This window comes from Ambystoma mexicanum, chromosome 6q, assembly GCF_040938575.1.
Source record: "Ambystoma mexicanum isolate Mex_15411 chromosome 6q, UKY_AmexF1_1, whole genome shotgun sequence".
Taxonomy (NCBI): Eukaryota; Metazoa; Chordata; class Amphibia; order Caudata; family Ambystomatidae; genus Ambystoma; species Ambystoma mexicanum.
Genome location: NC_090937.1, coordinates 743272516 through 743292176, shown reverse-complemented (window position 1 = coordinate 743292176; position 19661 = coordinate 743272516). Strand labels below are relative to the sequence as shown.

Genomic DNA, 19661 nt, shown 5'->3' with positions numbered 1-19661 from the left:
GAGATCATAGCCCACGGCTACTGTCTTCCTTTCTGGCAGAGGCCTTGCAACAATCCACCAGGGAATCTCTCTTTGAAGAGTCCGGATCCGCTCCTTGCGCAGGAAATTCAATCCCTGCTGGAGAAAGGCGCCCTAGAACTGGTGCCTGCAGCGGAGAGGAACAAGGGATGGTATTCCCCTTATTTTTTGATTCCGAAGAAAGACGGGGGTTTGAGACCCATCATGGACTTGCGCAGTTTGAACAAGCTCCTCGGGAAAGACAAGTTCAAGATGGTTACTCTTTCTCAAGTCCTTCAGGCCCTTCAACTTCAGGACTGGTTGGTGTCTCTCGACCTCAAGGACGCTTATTTTCATGTGCTGATCCATCCAAAGCACAAGAAGTACCTGAGGTTGGCGACTCACACTTTCAGTTTTGGGTCCTGCCGTTTGTATTGACCTCTACCCCAAGGGTATTCACCAAGCTCATGGTGGTGGTGGCAACGTATCTCAGGAAAGGGGGGATTCACGTCTACCCCTACCTGGACGATTGGTTGATCAGGGCATGCTCTCCCGAGTAAGTCCTGGATCATCTGTCCGTCACCTGCCTCTCACTTCACAGGCTGGGCTTCTCCCTCAACTTAAAGAAGTCCCATTTTGATGCCAACCCAGCGGCTCCAGTACATTGGAGCAGTGCTCGACACTTCCCTGGGGCAGTGTTTTCCTCCCCAGGTGAGGACTCCTCACATTCAGCAGATGGTGCACAAGTTTCAACGTGCCCAGAGTCTCCTGGCGTTCGAGATCTTGAGGTTGCTCGGCCTCATGGCATCCTGCTTTCTTCTGGTGCCGGAGGCCTGGTTCCGGATGAGATCTCTGCAGTGGGCCCTCAAGATGCAGTGGTCCCATTCCTCCGGCAGGATGAAGGACCCCGTTCAGGTGCCACCCTCGGTTGCCCAGGACCTTCTGTGGTGGGCCGGCAAAGGCAATCTGATGAAGGGGACTCCATTTTGGCTACCCTGGCCAGAGGTGACGATCGTGAGGACGCATCCCTCACGGGATGGGGAGCTCAAGCCAACGAGTTGACAGTCTGCGGTCATTGGTCTCCGTCGGGAGTCCAGACTCCATATCAATCTGTTGGAGCGAAGGGCAGTCAGGCTTGCCCTGAAGGCTTTTCTGCCGACTGTGCAAGGAAGGACTGTACTGATTCTGACGGACAACACAGTGGCCATGCACTGCCTCACCAAAAAGGTGGGGGGGCAGGGTCACTTCCTCTGTTCAGGGAGGCGATGCAGCTCTAGTTCTGGGCCATCCAGCAGGAAGTTTCGATTTCAGCAGTTCAGCTGGCCGGAGACGAAAACAAGACGGCGGATGCTCTGAGCAGGCAGAGCGTGATCTCTCACGAGTGGGAGCTGGCTCAGGAGATTCTCCTGGAGATCTTTGCCCTTTGGGGGACCCCTCAGATGGATCTCTTCCCCTCGGGTGTCAACCGGAAGTGCGAAAGGTTCTGCTTGCGGGAATTTCCTCCAAAAGGAGCCTTAGGAGACACGTTCGTGGTGGAGTGGTCCTTCCCACTGCTGTAAGCGTTTCCTCCAGTCCCCGTCATCCCGCAAGTGCTGCAGAGGTTACGGAGGTTTGGTTCCCGGATGATCCTGATTGCTCCGGCTTGGGCTTGGAGGACGTGGTACCCGGACCTTCTCGACTTGTCCATCTGCCCTCCACGTCGTCTTCCATACCGAGACGACCTGCTCTCACGGGAGGGGGGGGTCAGGTTCTCCATCCAGAGGTCAGATCCCTCAACCTTCACGCTTGGCTTCTGAAAGGTTGAGGTATAAGAATTGGGACCTCCCTGAAGACGTGATGGAGGTATTGCTTTCAGCCAGACGGCCGGCAACAAAGTCCCTGTACCGTTGGAGAATGTTCTGCAACTGGTGCAGGGTTAAGAATGTGGATCCTTTTTCATGTGACATTCCTATAGTTCTGTCATTTTTGCTTTCGTTGGCTCACAGGGGTCTGCAAGTGGGTACTGTTAAAGGTTACCTGGCGGCGCTGTCTATATTTAAATGCTCGTCTGAGGAGTGTTCCTATATTAAAATTACTTTAATTTCTCAGTTTCTCAAAGGACTCACTAATGTGTTTCCGCTGGCGCCTTTCCAGGTGCCTGGTTGCGATTTGAACCTTGTTCTGAAATTCCTTATGGGTGCTCCGTTTGAGCCTTTACATTCTTGTCCTTTGAGGCTGTTAACCCTTAAAACTGCGTTTTTAGTTGCAGTCACTTCCGCTCGCAGAGTGAGTGAGTTGCAGGCACTTAGGGTTAAGCCACCCTTCACTGTGTTTTATAAGGACAGGGTTGTCCTTAGAGTTTGTCCTTCCTTTCTTCCGAAGGTGGTGTCGGAATTTCATTTGAGCCAGAAGGTTATTCTTCCGGTATTTTATCCTCCTCCACATCCTGGTAAGGAAGAGGAGAGGCTCCATAGGTTGGATCCTAGGAGAGCTTTAAGTTTCTACATTTCTCGCATGTCCCGGGTCAGAGTGGACGATCGGCTCTTTATTGGTTACGCTGGAAGGCTTTTGGGACAAGCTGTGACTAAGCAGACATTGTTTAGATGGATTATCTTGGCAATTTCTGAATGTTACCGCTTGGCGGGTAAGGACCCTCCGTTAGGCTTACGGGCCCATTCTGCTAGGGGTATGGCTGCCTCTACTGCCCTGCAGAGGGGTGTTCCTATTCGTAACATCTGTGATGCAGCCACTTGGGCTTCGGTCCATACTTTTGTACGTCGCTACCCCCTCGATTCTATCCATGGGCAGGATCTGGCCTTTGGCAAGGCGGTCCTTTACTCTGCAATTTGATTGGGCATTCTAAATTTCTATATTCTAAATTCTTTTCCCTCCTCCATACGTTGGTACTGCTTTGGGAGTCTGTCATAGATATGGAATACGTCGGAGGACCCAATCCTCTCGAAGAACAAGTTACTCTTACCTGGTAACGTTCTTTCGATGGGATGGTCCAACGATGTATGCCATATCGCTCCCTCCCTACCTGCCCCGCTACAGAATTTCCTATGCGATTGCAGCTTACATTTCCACAAGGCTTTCTGTGGTCATACTGGCAGTGGTTTGGTGCCACACGTTCTGGGGAAAAAACTACAACTGAGGCTACGGGCGTCATGCGCCCTACTTATAACATCCGGTGACGTCGGCTCGACAGAGGCCCTCGAGGACAGCGTATCGACGTCATCGACGCAGGACGCAGACACCAAAAGATTTTCCGAAGCAGCACAGCTGTGGTGATTACTGTCATAGATATGGAAGACGTCGTCCGACCATCCCATCGAAAGAATGTTACCAGGTAAGAGAGTAACTTGTTCTTCGAGGTGATTGGACTGTCCCTCTACATTATGCGTTCCCTCAGATTCCTGTCATTTCATGGGTTCTCCGGAGGTTGAATAGGTTTAGAGCGACTATGATCTTGATTGCCCCAGACTGGGCAAGGAGAACGTGGTACTCCAACCTCTTGGATTTGTTCACCTCACTGGTTGCCTCAGCGTCCAGATCTCCTAACCCAGTCGGAAGGTCAGATACTCCACCCGACCCTGGAATCCCTCAACCTACATGCGTGACTCTTAAGAGGATGAGATATGATGACTGGGACCACTCTGAGGAAGTACCTGCAGTGTTGCTGGCTGCACGCAGACTGTCTACAAGATCTTTGTATGTGTAAAGATGGAGAAGATTTGAGGCGTGGTGCAGGGAACGCGAGATTGACCCCCATCTATTGCCCCACCACTACAGTGATGGAGTTCCTTCTATCACTGGCCTCAGCAAGCCTTCAAATCACCACTGTCAAAGGTTAATTGGTGGCCTTGTCTGTGTTAAAGAGATCCCTGGATTGAGGTTAATTTTTTACGATTTCAGTAATAGCACATTTCCTGAAAGGCCTTGTAAATAATTTTCCGCCACCTCCCTTTGTTGTCCTGGATTGGGACCTTAATCTGGTACTAACTTTTCAGATGGCGGCTCCCTTTGAGCCTCTGCACACTTGTCCATTAAGATTTCTTTCTTTAAAAACAGCCTTTTTGATGGCTATTACATTTGCTAGGCAGGTGAGTGACCTGCAGTCCTTATGCTGTCAGTCACCCTGCCTGTGTTTTTTCCAGGCAAGTCTCACTCAGGGTAAGGCCTGGCTTCTTTCCAAAGGTTGTCTCAGAATTCCACCTGTCGCAATCCATTGACCTTCCTGTCTTGTACCCTCCTCTGCATCCTTCTAAGCAGGACAGCTGATTTCAGGAGAGCTGGCCAGCTCTTCATGGTCTTTTCCTTAGACCATAAGGGCCTGCAACATAACCAAGCAGACTTTATCCCGATGAATACTTTTCTGCATAGCGGAATGCTACCAGTCCGCTGGGAAGGAATTGCCAGCAGGCATCAGGGCCCATTCGAGAAGGGAAGTCTCAGCATCAACAGCTTTACAGAGAGGAGTCCTTGTTCGGGAGATTTGTCCTGCTGCAACATGGTCATCCCTTTATAATTTTGGTAAACACTATAGCCTGGATGTGGCTCGTACAGCTGATGCACGTTTTAGGCAGGGCATTGCTGAAAAATGTCTTAGTATAACTTTCTGTCCGCCTCCTTCATCTACTTCTTTTGAAGTCTATCAGATGAGGAATCTGTGGGAGAAAAGCAATCCATTGAAGAAGAAATTACTTACCGTAATGTTATTTCTATTGATTATTCTCCTGCAGATTCCTCATCTCCGCTCCCATCCATCCCCGCTCAGAAAGTCGGTGGTTGGTGCGCATCTTCTCTTTCATGTTGACTTGGTGATGGTCCTCTGTGTCTGTTTTCTGTCTTTCCTGCCACAGGTTTCGTGAAGAAAGAAAAAGGTTTTTCTAACACTACTTGTCGTGTTTGTTGCAATTGTTTCTCCTCCGGAGATCTATAGCTATTTAATTTTTAACGGCTCATTAGCCTGTTGGTTCTCTCTGTTTTCTTATGCAGTGTGGTGTGCTTGGGGGAAAAAAGAGGAAACTGAGGTGTGGGGCGTAGTGATGAGGTATTATACGACCCCTGACGTCACATCCGGAACCCGACAATCAGATGCCGAGCAAGATGGATCAACGGCTGAGTCGAGGTCCACTACGCCCCCGTCGAAAATTTTCCAAAGCAGCAGGTATGGAGGGACTATCTCTCAGATGAGGAATCTGCGGAAGAAGAATCAATAGAAAGAACATTACAATAATTAATTTCTCCTTTTCTATGTCTTCTCGAGCGCCGGCAGTCTTCAGAAACATTTTCAGCCACCAGGGGCTGCATTGCCTTTCTGTCTCAGCTCTGCTATGCGTAGTTGGGCATCCGTGATGCTAGAAAGGACAGCAAGAGCACGGTATATATGGTGCTAGCAGTGCTCCATGACCTAAGTTCTTTTTTCCCCCGCACACTCAGTACGCTGCTTTGGAATGTCTCATTTTTTTGCGAATGTTCTCTGCCTCTTGCCTGATACCATGAAAGCCTGGGGTTTAAGGCTCTACAGGGTGTGCTGCAGACAGATTTATGTGTCCCCCCAAGGTGTTTCTCTACTGCCTTGGGGAAGACCATAACACGGAGCATGCATCTTCTGCCAGCCTGCATTTTAAGCCCTCCAGGAGCATGCCCCTAAAGTAGATCTTCCTCCACAAAGGCAGTAAGAGGATGCTGTTGAATTCTATTGTGTCAGAGTCTTCTACTAAAATGGTTCAGGTCCTTGAGGAACTGTTGGATGAAGACCATTCTTTGATTTCTGCCAATAAAGAAATGAGGAAGCAGCATCAAAAGGACCCCACCTCCCCCAGTGACTACTTGAAGTGGCACTCTTCATCTTCCTCCAGGAAGCAGAGTTATCATTCCTGCTGCAGGGAGGCTAATGAGTCTTCTGAAGATTCACCACTTATGTTGAAGGCACCTTTCCAACCAGCTCCTCTGCCCAGAACACTGGGCGACCTTCAGACACTAGTTACACAACTTCTTCATCGAGGTGCCAACGGCCTCGGCACTGAAACGGCCATCGCTATTGGATCCAGTTCCTGGGGCTGGACCAGTGAGGGAGGATCACCTGGATGGGGGGGGGTCCTTGGGAAGTGAGAGTGGGACACTGAGGGGTGAGACGTGGTATCCCCCTTCCTTTAACACCTTTTTCCCAACCTTTTTCATAGGACACTTTCGCACAACTCGATGAACAACGGACTAGCACCAGTATTGTTTACCTAACATGTCCCAATACAAGGGTCAGCCAAAGTCAGGCAGTTGGATCAGAATCATACACACCTCACGGCCCTTTCCCTTCCCCACAGGGATAAAAGATATTGCCAGAGAGCACAGGACGAGCAAGGCGAGCACGGCAGGCAGCACGATGAGACGGCTAAGCAGGCGCAGAAGTTCAAGGGAAGGAGAAAGGCAGCAGTAATCGAGAGGGTGGCGAGGAGAGAAGTGACCTTGCTTTTTTCGTACCAGACATGCAGAAACTTTGTGGAAGAGAGCCTAAGACCACGAACAATAGCACCAGTGTCTTGTAGCAGATGTCAACAGTACACGGGGCAAGCCCACGCCGATAAGCAGGAGTGAGGGAGGGTCCTGTGACCGTGGTACCTGCCTTGACTGCGATGAAGAAGAAAAGCCAACGGATTCATCACAGCCGTTGAGTCGAAGGGGAACCGATAAGAACTGGGCTGTGTGGGGGAAGAGTCGCAAAGTGGCTAGTTTTGAACCAAGTTTGATGAGAACTGTAAAAAAGTGTTAAGGGGAGACCAGCTGCAGAGGGAAAACCTGCACCATGTGGGTGCTAATTCAAGAAACTCATGTCGATCCCCATGTGAACGAAACTATGGGTACCAGAAGTCCATAGGAGAGTCGAAGAATGAGGTCAAAGTGGTCATACAGGAGGTCTAGTAAAATTCATGTGCAATCGAAAGACTTTAATCTACAAACTAAGTGAAAGAAAAGGCAAGTGAATCCTGCAGTGAGAAGAAATAAGGGAAGTGAATCCTAAGCGGGGCAAAGTCTAAAGTCGCAAGAAACAGTGAGTTTTTGAACTGTGTAAAAAGACACTAAGATTTGTGGAATACGATACAAGAAGGGTCAGCGCCCAGAAGAGGGGGACCCAGGGTTGAACCCATCCCCCAGCGAACATTGGAAAAAACTTTTCATTTGTTAAAGGAACTTTTGGGTTGTTATTTGTATACAGCAGGTCCTCGAAGGCAAGAGACCTTCAAGTGAAATGAGACTTGGCCATCAACCGTCCCGATAACTGAAAGCTCGAGTGTGTCCTGAGAGCTACCATTGGAACTGTTTATTGCTGGAGATGCCCGAGACTGTACTGTGCTCCAAGCTCCCATTTTACCCTATGTCCAAAACGTGGGGAAGGGAGATCCAGGCTAAAGCATCCTGACATTATTTGCGAACACTTCTTTCTTTTCTTGAGAACTATCCCACATCCCTTTTTGTATTAGTTGTGGGATTTGGCAATAGGTTTCTTCGTATAGGCCCTTTTTATTTTGACACAACGCTCTAGGACTGCCTTATTTATTGTTTGATGGTCAACGCTTGCTCCCATTTTAGATATAGGTTTAGATTAGGCGTTTTCCAACCTGCATACAACATTCATTGTTCAATAAACACCCTTAAACTGTGATCACTTGTGTCTGTCTTACTTGTTACCACCATTAGTTCCTCACAGCCCCCAACATGCCAGTATGCCAATGGGTCGATATCTGCCAGAGCTTGATTTCATGCCAAGCATTGTTTGTGTGCCGAAAGGCTTTTTTCATCCAGCTGGGAACAACTCCAGACTCCTTCCCGCATTGTCGGCTCTTTGCACCACGGCTTAGCAGGCCTGCAAGAATGCTGTTCTTTTGCCCCTGAACACAGACGTTTCCATTTTTGCACAATCTCTTAAATGGAACTTGATAATACATAAGTGTAGTGATTCGCCTTGAGGGGACTGTAGCACATTTCATGGCCCCTCTTTAGAAATCACACTCATTTGGATATCCTTGCCTAGTAAAAGACCCAGAGGATCAAAGCTCATGTGTTGGCTGTGTGAATCTAAGCATTGTTCATGGGAATTTTCACCTGAACTATTTATCAGCGTCTGTGTGACTCTCAGCGTTGTTTATGGGAATTTTCACCCGAACCATTTGTCAGTAATTAATAAACCAATTTCAAGACAGCACTGAGACACTGTTTCTCTAAATAGTTTTTACTTTCTGAGTCCAGCAGGGCATTGGAACTCAGCCATTCACTGTCACCTGCAGCAGTCTCTCATTGCCGTTTCATGAGTACTGTCCCACTTGAATATGCAGATGATTCAGCTTCTTTGTGCACAACTTTTGTTTTGATTTCATGCAGACCTTGGCCTATGGGTAACCCAGGTGTCTTTTCAGAAGACTGTTGCCTAGGCTTTGAAAGCCCTTGTGTTTGTTCCCAAAATGACTGTGGTCCAGTTTGACCTCACTGATATCATCAAGCAGGGTGCTGCAAATGAGGCACTTCTTCGTTTTACCCTGGCTGCTGCTATCTTCGCCATTACTGAGTGGCTAACACATGCTTTTGCTCCAGCTGTATATTGGAACCATGCCCAGCATTATCTGGTTCCTTTACATCCCAAATGTTTGACAATTTGATCACACACCCTATGGTTGAGGGCAATGAGTTGCTTGCCTCCATTGTGTGGGGCCCAAGTAGGCTGCATTTCCCTCTTTACATCAAGACAGGGGTAGAGCGATCAACTTGATGCCATGGTAAACAAAGTTTTTTTTTTTATTATTTATGGTAGCCTGGCTTTGTGGCCTGCAAATGCTATCTGTGTACTAGCCAAGTGTACCCACTCACTGTGGAGTGTGACCTCCGAAGCTACGTGCAACTTCCAAGAAGCTGCAGTATATGCTCAAACCTATTTAAGACTTCCTGTTGGAGGACAAGAAGGTCGAACCCTGGCCCTGTTCCACGAGGGTGAGGTGGCATCAGACCATGCCATCACGGTAGCCTTGGACATCGTGGATACTGGGTTCCTCCAAATGGGCAACGTGATGACTGAAGGCCACGTACTTCAGCGCGGATGTCCAGTCCAAGGTGGTAGACATGCCCTTTGATGGGGACAACCTTTTTGGTAAGACCGTGGACAAGTCTCTCCAGACGATTAAGACGGACATCGAGATGGCATGCTCGCTGGGAACATTGCAACAGCCAAGATCATCATCCGTTTGATCCTCTTAGGGAAGTCCAGCAGGTCCTCCAAGGGCTGTAACACCCTCTATCATCAAACCCTCCCGTTCCATGACTCAGGAAGCCTTACAGAGGCCGCTCACAGGCCTGCGGCAGCGGAGGGGAGCATCATCGTCACCCGCAGGCCAGGATGCAGATGCCCAAGCAGGCCTGAACCAGCCGTGGATCTGGGCACTGACTTGCGCACCCCAGTGGGAGGCCAACTAGCTAATTTTGTCAACAAGTGGAAGACCATCACCGTGGACAAATGGGTGATGGCCATTCTTCGTCAGGGACACACCTTGGAGTTCCAATGCAAGTGTGCTCAAATTCCTCCTGTGGCTCATTGAGAACTGCACATGGTACAGCTGCTGTGGGATGTTCAAGCCATGTTAAAAAAGGGGACAATAGAGCCCGTCCCCAGTGCCTCTGGGGCTCGGGAGTGTACTCCCGATACTTTCTGGTATGGAAGAAGTCAGGCGGGTGGCGTCCAATCCTAGACTTAAGACACCTCAACAAGTACTTGAAATCCCAAAAGCTTAGGGTGGTCACATTGCAGCACGTGCTCAAACAGCTGCAGGAAGGGGATTTCCTGGTGATGTTCAACCGAGAGGACGTCTAATTTCACGTTCCCATTCATGCAAAACATTGATAGTTCCTACGGTTTGTGGTCCAGGGGCAGCACTATCAGTTCACGGCCCTGCCCTTTTGACCTGAAGTCTGCGCAGAGAGTGTTTGCGATGCGTTTGGCTCCGGTGGCAGCACATCTACACCTCAAGGGGATCCACGTCTACACATATCTAGATGGCTGGTTTATCCGCTCCCACTCTCGCGTGCTGGCAATCCAGCACACCATGGAGACCATTCACCCTGACAGAACTCAGATTCTCCATAAACTATCCGAAGTCCTGTGTGGAGCCATCGCAGAAGGCTTTGTTCTTGGGCGCCCGCCTCAACATGGTTGCATTCTTGGCGGCCCACTCAGAGGAGAGGGTGAGGGCCATCCTGGGAAATGTGCGCCTGTCGGTGCAGAACGCAACAGTGTGAGCCATCAAGTCGTTGTTAGGCATGATGTCATTCTGCATTCACCTTGTCCATTCTGCAGGCTCCAGATGAAGCCTCTAAAAGAGTTCCTGGATGTACAGTGGCTGCCGATCACAGGCACTTGGACAGACAAGATCACCCTCAACCAGGAGATCCGACAAGCTCTACAATGGTGTGGAGTGCACTCACATCTCATGCAAGGAACTTCTTTTCAGATCCCTCTGTATCAGGAGATGGTGACCACAGAGGCCTCCCTGGAGGGCTGGGGGACCCACCCTGGGCAGTTGCACGCCAGAGGCCTCTGGCTCCCAAAAGAAAAGGACCTTCACATCAACGTCCTGGAGCTTTGGTCAGTCTTCTGGACCCTCAAATAATTCCTGCCGTTACTGAAAGGGAAGATGGTGAGAATCTTCACAGACAACACCACCACCATGTTCTACATCTGGAAGCAAGGCGGGACGTGCTCTCCCAGGAAGCCAAGTCCCTGTGGTGCTGGGCCATTCTTCAGGACATGTTCCTCATCCCCTTTCACCTGGCATGCATCAAGAACACCATTGCAGACTCTCTCAGCAGGGAGCTTCGTGCCTGCCACAAATGGGAGCTTCGTCAGGATAAAGTATCTCTTCTCTTCCGCAAGTGGAGTCTGCCACAGATCGACTTCATTGCGACGGCGACCAACTCCGAGTGCCAGAGGTTCACCAGCAGGTTCCCTCAAACGAGGATCCTGGGGGATGCCTTCTTGTTCCTGTGGGAGGGGATCTTTCCTGTACGCTTTCCTTCGATCCCTCTCCTGCTTCGAGTAATCAACACACTCAGACAGTGCCATTGCAGGATGATACTCATCGCTCCGGCATGACCTCAACAGATCTGATGCCCGGACCTACCCTGTCTGTCAGTCACTCCGCCCATCCGGCTGCCTCCACTTTTCGATTTTCTTGCCTCACGACCTGGCTCCTGCAGCCCTAGAGTTTGGACATTATTCCATGCTGCTGGAATGTAAGAAGATCCTAGCCAAATACCAGAGCTTCTTCTACGTTGTCTTGCTACGGCCATAAGTGGAACAGCTTCACAGTCTGGTGCAGGACCCCATAAATTACGCTGCTGCACGTCACGGCTCCACAGCTCCTTCGTGCCTGCCTTCCCTGGCCAAGACTGACCTGTCCCACGCCTTTATCAAGGTGCATCTGGCTGCCATTTCCCGTTACACAAGGACGCCTGGTAAGCCCTCCCTGTGGTCGCACAGGATCGTCAAGGAGTTCCTCAAAGGCCTCTTCAGGACTTTTCCACCAGTGAAAGCTCCTGCACCATTTGGCGAAGGTTCCTTCAGAATTCCAGTTCAACAAGCCTTCGGTTCTTCCAGTATTCTTCCTGAATCTTTCTACGCCAGCTAAATGTACATTGCATTTGCTGGACGTTGTTTGTGCCTTGAAGTTTGCGAGGCCAAAATGTCAGTGACCGACCCCCATGACATCTGTCTTTGGTTTTTGAGTTCGACTCGGGACATGGAGGCCTGTGCACCAAGATGCCATCGAAGTCCCTGCATGAGAGAGCCAGGAAAACTGGCTATGTTACGACTGCCCTCAATCTCTGGCGTAGTCTCTCGTCATGTCTTCCGAGACTGAGGAGCTCACCCCCAAGAAGGGTGAAGACAGACATTGAAAGAAAACAAAGAAACGGTCCCACTCCAGGAGTCATTCCTCTTCATCTTCCTCACGGAAGAAGCAACTCCACCACCATCGGTGGGAATCGAGCTTGTCTTCGAAGGGACCCACAATTCGCAAAGTGCGACAGTTTTAAACAGGAAATGCTTAACATGTTTAAACAACAGGCGACTGTCGGTAACCCCCCCCTCCCTGCCCGACCAGAATGCCTTGGCAGCAAGAAAGAAAACAAAGAAACGGTCCCACTCCAGGAGCCATTCCTCTTCATCTTCCTCACGGAAGAAGCAACTCCACCACCATCGGCGGGAATCGAGCTAGTCTTCGAAGGGACCCACGATTCGCAAAGTGCGACAGTTTTAAACAGGAAATGCTTAACATGTTTAAACAACAGGCGGCTGCCTGTAACTCCCGCCCCCCCCCCCCCGCCCGACCAGAATGCCTTGGCAGCAAAAGCGTCACTCGGCACCCCGGACCCGCACTAGCTACTGAATCTACGCCATATACATCGACAAAGCTTTTGTGCTCGACACAAAAAAAGGTGGGAAAGTCACCTTCAGAAAGCCGACTAAGCCGGCTGCCTCCCATGACGACAATCGTCCGTTGGAATAACCAGCGCCGATAACTATGCAGTCAGCCTTGAAAGCCGCACTGACGGCGCTAAAGCCTCCAACATCGGGGGACAAACCCTCAAGGTCGACTACCGATGACTGTTCTTTTCAGCTGCCGTCGAGGTCAGGGTTTTTCGATTCTATGTGTTCGATCTTCGGCGCAGACCAACCTGATGACCATGATAACATCGACCCCATTTTCACCGGAGCCGGTGGTGTCGATTATTTCAACTATCTGGCTAATCTATTGGCACTAGCCCAAGGGCTCCAGGATGTCAGTGGACACGTCTCCAGACCTTGATATGCAGCAAAGCCAACCCTACATTCATGCTGATGTTAAATATAGGGCAATGGTAGAGAGGGTTGTAGACACCATTGGGCTGAAGTCGTCCACCTCACCCCTTCAGGGGTACGACCTGACAGACATCTTATATGAAGGTCTGGCAGTTGACCATAACATGCTTTTCAATCAAGCCATATCAGACCCCTTAACCTCCTTCTAGCAACACCCTTGCAGTCCCCACCCCGCCTCCCCTGGGAATGCCAATTTCACTGGGAAGTACAGGCTGGCAAGAGGGGATCAGATCCCCACCTCCCCCAATCCAACCGTGACAGGCACTCCAGGAAGACTGAGAGCCCTGTTGTCAAAGGGTTCTGTGGAAGAGGTACCTCCCGAACAGAGAGGGTCGGGCTGATAATCCCACCATTTTCTGGTGCCCACGAAGGGAGGCGGTATCCTTCCCATTCTGGACCTCAGGGCTTTCAACAATTTCCTGAGGAAAGACAAGTTCAGGATGGTGGCATTGAGAGAGATTCTCGACGATCTCGAACTTAAGGACTGGCTGGTGTCGATAGACCTACAGGACACCCATTTTCATGTGCCGATGCTTCAAAAGCACAGGAAGTTCCTCTGTGTCCTCATAGAGGACAAGTACTATCAGTTCAAAGTGCTACCCTTTGGGTTGACCTCCGCTCTCTGTGGGTCTTAACCAAGCTTATGACAGTAGTTACGGCTCACCTCAGGAGATCCGGGGTCTATGTATTTCCTTGCCTGGACAACTGGCTCATCTGGGGGAAGTCAGCCGGGCAGGTTTTGTCTCATCTGGAGGACTCCTGCCTGCTACTGCGCAGGCTGGGCTTTTCCCTGAACTTGAAGAAGTCCCACGTGACACCAGTCCAAAGACTCCAGTTCATCGGAGAAGTCCTAGCCACTCGGATAGGGAAGGCTTTCCCACCAGAAGAGAGCCCCGTAAGCATAGCGCAGATGTTAAATTTGTTCCAGAACCACGCCACTTTACCAGCGCCTTCCTTTCTCCTCCTCTTAGATCTCATGGCCTCCTGTAATTTTCTAGTGCCAGAGGCCAGGCTGCGTGTGAGATCCCTCCAGTGGTTCTTACGGGATCTATGGTCTCAGTTTCTGGGAGCCCTGACGGATCCTCTCCATGTGTCCAACCAAGTGGTTCTCGACCTAGGCTGGTGGGAGAACTGCAGCAACCTTATGGCAGGGGAACCCTTTTGGTCCCCTTGGCCTTAGAGCCAAGTGGTCACGGATACATCACTGAAGGATTGGGGCATCTCTGCGAGGACTATCACCTCTTGGTTCCACTCCTATCACTCTTATTGCTCTTTCTTGGGCTACCATTTTCACACCATATCCTTCTATGCTCGGTATTCAATTCTGCACTTCACCTTCTTTTCTCTTTTCCTCTTCTGTTACGCTCTTTCTCCTCTCTATTTCCCCTCCTCCTTACGATCTGTGTGACTTTTTCATTATCTCTGTATAGTCTGTAAGTGTTAACATGGCCTTGCTCCTCCTCATCTTGGCTCCCTTATTTCCCTCCATTCCCCTTCACGTTCTCTTACTTCGCAGCATCTTCATCTACTTACTACTCCTGAAGTCTCCCTTACGCTTTTGCTCATTCTCTCTTCTTGCCCCAAAATTTAGGAATACCCAACCTCCGATATTCGTGCCTCTCACTCTTTACACTCCCATTTTAAGGTGCATCTTCTAACTTCTCTGTCCTAATTCTCTCCTCTTACTGCTTGCCTTATTTCATTAGATTTTTCTGTATGATCTTGTTTATTTTATTTATTTGCATTTGTAAAGCGCCCAAGCCGAGGGCATCGGGGCACTGTTTCATACATGTTACATTCATCTTAACCGAAAAGGACAGGCAGCAAAGAGAGAACAGAGACAAGTGAAGAAGCGCACATTTGGGGGGCACAGCTGGCTATGGGAAGAGGGCCATGCTGCTAAACAAGAGAGGGGAGAGAGGAAGCTTGGGGGTGAGGCTTGAAATATCCTGGTTCTAGGTGGTGTGGATGGGTGGTAGTTCTTGCAAGAAGATCCATGTTTGAGTGCCTCGCAGAAAGGACGGTAGTCAGTTTCTGCTCTTAGTTCAGGAGGCAGAACGTTCCACTGGGTAGCAGCCACTGTGGGAAAGCTGGCCCCTCCTGCTCTTATCTTCTTTACCTTTGGCAGGACTAGTCGGTGTGCCTGGGCGGTTCACACTGGTTTGGTCGAGTTGGAACATTCAATTTTACTGGCTAGGGAATGGAGGGCTGTGTTTGAGAGACACTTGTGAGTGATAAAATTGAAAATTATCCTTCCTTGGACCCGGAGCTAGTGGGCTTTTTTTTCTTGCTGTGGAGGTGTTCAAGGCTGCTCATAGGGCATTGGTTTGAATAACCTGTAGTTTGGTTAGATTCTGTTTGCAGGTGCCTGCAAATAGTGTGTTGCAGTAGTCCAGTCTTGCTCCAATGATAGCTCTGGGTATGTAAATCTAATGCAGAGAGGAGAGATGGGTAGACGCAGGAGCCTTGAGGGACGCCACAGATAGGGATGGGTGGGGCATGTGCCATGTCCGAGAAGACTCTCATGGTTCTATTTTCTAGAAAGGAGGCTATCCAGGCTGCCGATTTCTGGGAGAAGTTTGCTGAGTGTGTGAGGTGGTGGCTGAGTGTGTCGTGGTCTACCAGATCAAAGCAGCAGATAGTTCGAGGAGGAGCAGGTGGGCTGGGTTGCCTTCGTCTTTGATTGAGTCTAGTTGAATTTTGAGGTCTGCGAGTGCGGATTTAGTACCGTGGCCTGGGCGAAAGCCGGATTGATGCATGCCTAGTATGTGGTAAGTTTCTAGCTAGGTTTGAATTTGTAGGTAAGCGCCCCTATGCGGGATTTTAAGGAGGAAGGGAACTGGTGATGGGTCTGTAGTTGAGTGACAGGGGGTCTAGGGGAGTTTTTTTAGCAGTGGAAGAACCCATGCTTCTTTTAAACTAGTGGGGACCTTGCAAGATCAAAAGCATGCGTTAATGAACCATGTAATGAATGGGGTGATTGTTTCTGCGCATTCTTTGATGATGGAGGGTGGGCAAATGTTGCCTTTGCATTTAGAGGGTTGAAGGTTTTTAAGGATTTTGGCAACTTCTCCCTCAGAGACGTCTTTGAAGTTAAAGGCTGGTGTGGAATGGATGGTGGTTGCGTTGACTGGGGGCGGGGGTGTGATGGCGGCTCTTTTCTTTTACATTTTGTGCTGTAACATGATGATTTTCTCACACTTGGCATTTTGAATGCTGATGCAACAGGACTCGTCTTTGGTTATAGTATTAGGAGGCTGGAATGAGGATTTTGAAGAGCTCATTTGAGTTGGAGCTGGCTTTGGCTATCCTGGAGTTGTAGGTTGCAGCTTTAGCATTGATGATGGCCTTTTTGTATTCACTAGCTATGGATATGAAGGCGGTTTTGGTGGTGTGGTTGGGATCTTTCTTCCAGAGGTTTTCTGTCTGCGTTTTTTGAGCATAGGGTTGGTGGGTCCTGGGAGAACCATGAATTAATGTGAGCTTTGAGCTTAGCTTTTCTGTGACACAGTGGGGCTACCAAGTTGACGGCTTTGGTTAAGGTGTTGGCATATTGATCTGCCAGGATACAAGGGTCTTCTGAGACATTGTAATCCAATTACACTAGCAGCAGGGAAAATTGACTCTTTAGTGAAGTTTTTGGTACTGCAGTTGAGCGCTGGGTGCAGGCTCATGCTGTTAGATGGTTGTAAATTGAAAGGGGGAGAAGGGGAAGCTGATGACATGTTGGTCTGACCAAGGGCAGGGAGTATTAGAGCTGATTGTGATGTGGCTGTTCATATCGGCTACCCAATCAAGGGATTTCCTTCAATATGTGTTGGGTTGGATACTCTGTGAGTAAATCCCAGTTCTATGAGAGCATTAGCTACTATCGCTGTGGTGGTGTCCATGGGGTTGTGTAGACCTAGATTAATGTCTCCTCTAACTCTAGAAGAGGGTTTGATGTTGTCTGAGATGAGGTGTGAAAGTTCTTCCTCAAAGGTAGTGGGTGGTCCGGGGTGCCTGTACAGGATATGCAGTGTGATTCAATCAGTGGGGGATGTTGCAGGTTTAGCTGAGAGAAGCTCAAAGTTAGCTGAGATATAGCTCTTTATTGGTCTGATATGAAGTGAGACTATGTGTAGGACGGTGACACCCCATCCTCTAGAGTCTGTTCTGTTGCTTCGAAATATAGGACCTGATGCTTGGTGCAGCCACGTTTCCAAGATAGCTATCAGGTTTAGATGATTGGATATGATGAGGTCATTAATCTCCAGTGCATGTGCAGGGAGGGATCTAGGGTTAATAAGGGTGCAATGTAGGACGATGGGGTCTTCAGTGCTAGTGGTTGGGTTATTGGCGGCTGACTTGGTGGTGGATGGCTGGAGTTCTGCTGCCCAGGTCCGGAAGGCTTCCTTGTTGGTGGTCGTTTGGGATGGGTAGGTCTCGTGAAGCAGTCAGACCTCGCTCCACAGTGATAGTGGGATGGGGTGCCGCTGTGTGAGAAGTGGGTAGCTTGTCATACTGTAAGGTTATGGGTGCGGGGAAAGCAGTGTTCCCAGGATGTGAGGAGGTTGTGAAAAAGTTGTTTTTGACAATGGTGGGGCAGGTAACAGCTGGAGGATCTAGGTGCTGAGTTCTGGTTCCTAGGTGTAGATGTTGCCTATTAAGGGTGGCAGGACGGGGAGGAGGGGTAAATGGGAATCTGGAGCCCAATCTGAAGTTCCTGAGTGCGTAGTAGTGGGGGTGGGATGTAGACGCTGCAGGATTGGCTTCTTGGTGTGTGGGGCTGTAGGGGCTTGCGTGAGATGGGGATGGGTTGGAGATGGTGGGTGTAGAGCTTTGGGGCTACATTTGTGAGGTGACTTATTCTTTTTAATTAAAGAGATCTTTCTCAAAGTCCTTGCTTGTGAGTGGAGTGGCAGTGGAGTGCGCCTGTTGCAGCTGACCATGTGCGAGTCATGAGGAAGTGGGCATAGGGGCTGTATGTTAACATGCTTCGCCTGTGCGGCCATACCTGGTAGGTGAGCATGGGAGTAGGGAGTTTGGGCTGTACTTTCGGTTTGCAATGTGGCTGTCATGAATTAGCTAGTGCAGGGGAGGGGTCAGTATTCAGTGCAGTGGTTTGGATAACGTGATCCTGTACTGCCAGCAGGAATGTAGCTTTTCCAGGTGTAAAACCTCTCTGGACTTGCGGTCTGCTGTGGAGAGTTTCAAATGCGGCGTTACGAGGCAGGAAAGGAGTCGGGTAAGGGGTAGGAGCATGGCGGGGCAGAAAAGGCAAGCAAGGCCATTGGGCATACATTTTGTAGGGTAGCTCATGAAAAGATCCAATAGATGCAAGTCACCAACATTGCACAGGAGCATTTCCCAATGCATTTTCACAATGCCTTTACCACAATATATGCCAGTATAGAAAAACATTTCATACTGGCTATGCCCATACATTGCCATGCTGGCTACACCTATATTTGCCAGTATTTCCATATAAGAACATGCTCATGCTTGCTTTGCACATAATGTCAGGAATTATGCTTTAAGAAAACATATCCAAGCTGGCTCTGCCAATATATGCCAGTACCCAAACGTAAGAATATACTCCTCTTAACTTTGCCATTAAAAATGCCATGCCAAGATGAGGAAACCTGTCCAAACTGGCAGCTCCAATGTAGGCCACTCTAGACATATCATAACAGTCATTATGTTTGGCCCAGTAAAATGTGAATGCCACAGTAAGAAATAGGTAAACATGCTGCACCAAAATGCCAGTGTAGCCACATAATAACATGTATCATGCTTGCTTCATCCTAGATGGCCAGCACAAAATTTCATGCTGCAAAAAAAAAAAAGTCTAGTCACGTAATAAAACTTATCATGCTTGCTTTATCCTAAATGGCCAGTAAAACTATCTGATCCACCCCCACCGCCCTCCAAATCAGAGTCCTGGGCCAGAACAAACCCAACACAAGCGCACACACATTCACTCGCTCATTCACATGCACACCCATAAATCGTGCACTCATTCACACATAACATAAATACACAATTGTACACCTACCTTCAGCCCCAGTCCGGATGCTGTTCCTGCCAAGATGCTGCCTCCCTTGACCCGGGCCCCTCCGGCTCCCACACACAAGAACAGAAACCTAGAAGCACAGAGCACACCCTGGTTCCTGCACATGCCCCACATTGTCAGCACCCTGTTCCATTTGAAGGTGCAGGGAGGCGCAGGAGTGCCTCCTCGCACATTGTTTCCCAGCCTGCATCCCCAATGCACCATGCAAGGCCTGGGAAGCGAAACATCCCAAGTCTTGCATGATCCATTGGACATGCACACTACGGAACATAAACTGTCAAGAAACTACGTTTCACTAAACAGCGGCTCTTCCATGATGGGCGAGGGTACAGGCGGGTAGGCGTCACCTGGCCCATTATGGACGAGCCTCCCCTCGACCAATCATATTATTGGGTTCCTTAGGAGATGCTAGATTGACTACGTGGGGCTACTACATTAACTTTGTCCATTGTGTGAATCATGATTGAAAATGCCTGAGCTACTTACTGCACTATTAAAATAGAAGGCAACGCTTTATCTGCGCGACAGGAGATGTCGTTTAGTAGCTAAGTTGCAACTATGGGACTTGAATATGTGAGTTGTAATCTTGCCCACGTAGCCAAAAGTGCATGTTCCCGAGAAAATCACGTTGTGCCTTTGCCACTTGGATCATCGCTGGCAAATTAGTGGCACAGAGAACCAGACTGAAACCCCAGCACAAAGTGAATGCAAGAAGAAGCCGCCATTTAC

General features: G+C 49.4%; 1 protein-coding gene across 3 annotated transcripts in view; it reads left to right on the top strand.

The window, feature by feature from the left end:
* The window catches only part of LRBA (LPS responsive beige-like anchor protein), a 3444508-nt gene that overhangs the window by 3225456 nt on the left and 199391 nt on the right, over positions 1 to 19661 (top strand). The window lies entirely within an intron of this gene.